Genomic DNA, 2262 nt, shown 5'->3' with positions numbered 1-2262 from the left:
AGTGCTGGGATTACAGGCGTGAGCCACTGCGCCCGGCCTTACAAGTCATCTTTGAATATCTGCTTCATGATAGGTCTTGGAGGTGCCTTGTGGGTGTGGCTTGGAGGGATGGTTACAAGGAAATTGTGGATATTAAGGAAGTCGGGAAAGAAAAAGATCACTCACAATTCAACAATTCAGAGAAAGCTCCTAAGGGACTTGGACTTTCTGGCTGCTTGATGCCCAGAGGCCAGGCCCTCACTTCTATCAAGGCTCAGGACTGGATAGAGAATTTAAAGGGGCACCAGAAAGACTCGGTAATCAAGATAAATTTTTAATTTAATATATTTAAAAATACAAATTAATGCATAAAGAAAACACCCATGTTGAACAAAATGGTTACAATGGTGCCTCCTCTTCAACACTGCCCCACCCTCCACAAGTTTCCTTCAAGTCGAACCTGTAAGATAAAAATAAAAACCTGTAAGAGAAAAGATAAAAATGAGCTGGGCACGGTGGCTCACGCCTGTAATCCCAGCACTTTGGGAGGCCAAGGCAGGTGGATCACTTGAGGTCAGGAATTTGAGACCAGGCTGGGCAATGTGGCAAAACACCATCTCTACTAAAAATACAAAACAAAACAAAACAAAAAAATTAGCTGGGCATGGTGGCACGTGTTTGTAATCTCAGCTACTTGGGAGGCTGAGGCAGGAGAATCATTTGAACCCAGGAGGCGGAGGTTGCAGTGAGCCCAGATCGCGCCATTGCACTCCAGCCTGGGGGCAGAGGGAGACTCTGTCTCAGAAACAAAAACAAAACAAAACAAAAAACACCTTGGGAATTTCTGGCTCAAGCCTCCGATCCTCACCACCACTATCACCAGGAGATCTTTTGCTCTTCACCCAAGTCCAGCCAGCATCGCCGACCTGGGGAAATGTGACCAGACTCTCCCTATCTCCACTCTGGGAGTTTTCCCCAAGCCAGTCTTGCTGTCCCTGAAAACAGCCATAGGGTTCCCTGTCCTGGTACACCCTCCTACTCTAGGGGACATAGGGGTGGTGTCACCCCCAAACCGGGAGCCCTGAGAGAGCATCGCCTCTCCCTGAGCCATTTCTGCCCCATCCTGGCATCTGCTAGGGGAAGGGCTCACCAGGGCGGAGACTTGCATGGTGAGCTCAGCTCACCTACAGGCGAAGGTCAGTGGACAGTGACCACCCGGGACCACATTTTCCAGAATCCTTCAGTGGTCCCGCAATGCTCTGACAGCAGATCTCATTGGCTCGCAGAGGAGAAACTTCTCTGTGTCACTTGGGCATCTTAACACTGGGTTCCTAAGCTTGGTTGTGTGCGCTGTGCAGATGTCGGAGGCACCCTGTGTGGGCAAACCCAACTGTTTGCCTGCCTCTCTAGCTCCAAAACTACAATCCCCAGAGGCCTCTGCGGTCACATCCACTACCCACCCTACACACCTTACGTGTGTCCTGTTAATGTCAGAAGCACTTCTGATCGGTGGCCCCGGCTGGTTGGCCCCCGGGGAGGCCTCCCTCCAGGTCTTCCCCACACCTCTGCACCTCGTTACCTGACCGGCTTCAGGATCCACAGCGTGCACCCGTGTTCCGTGAGTGCCCTATAGGCAGGCAGCATGCCCCTCTGTGCGTCCCTGTGTTACTCACGGGGACTCAGGCTGGGAGCCGTAGAGCTGTCTCAGAACTGGGGTGCTCTCCTGTGGGCACCTCCAGGCCATTTTCCTTTCACTGGAGCCCACAGGGTTAGAGACAAACCCTTGCTCTGTTGCTTGGGGACAAGGGCTTCACTCCCTGGCCCGAGCTTGCGGCTGAGCTTGAGGGTGCTGGGTCATCCTGGGCCCCCTGTGGATGGGAATTGGCTGCCCTGGTGATTTCTGTGACATCCCCGACCCCAACTGTGGGGCTCTGGAGCGGACTCCGCTTCACCTCGTGGGGAGGGGGTTTCCATCTGACAGTCAACAAAGAGGTGAGAGGTACCTGTAATTCCATCTTGGATGTCAGCAGGATGGATCCCGTTACCTTTTCCTGCCCTGGAGGCTGCCTTGTTGGTACTGGGGAAAGTTCATTCCTAGTTCTGGAAGAGGGGCTCATTCGAACAGGAGTCCTCCCTCAGCATTCCTTTCTGCTCCATCCATACCGCAGTCATTCATGAAGTAGTTAATTGTAAACACACATGGAACAGTTTAAATAAAAGTACAGAGATGTGTGCAATGAATTGTTCAGTGATGTAGATGAAGGGCAGGGACAGCAGAGATGC

General features: G+C 52.1%; 1 long non-coding RNA gene across 1 annotated transcript; it reads right to left on the bottom strand.

Annotated features, from left to right (window-relative positions):
* Positions 1-303: 303 nt before the first annotated feature.
* LOC105517867 lies at positions 304-2262 on the bottom strand. Its single transcript, XR_001002729.1, has 2 exons — positions 1164-2262; positions 304-439 (listed from the first exon to the last, which is right to left on the bottom strand). It is a non-coding gene; the product is annotated as an uncharacterized LOC105517867 (long non-coding RNA).

This window comes from Colobus angolensis, unplaced genomic scaffold (genome assembly GCF_000951035.1).
Source record: "Colobus angolensis palliatus isolate OR3802 unplaced genomic scaffold, Cang.pa_1.0 Scaffold31, whole genome shotgun sequence".
NCBI lineage: Eukaryota > Metazoa > Chordata > Mammalia > Primates > Cercopithecidae > Colobus > Colobus angolensis.
The sequence above is the reverse complement of the archived record's forward strand: the minus strand, read 5'-3'. Positions and strand labels throughout refer to the sequence as shown.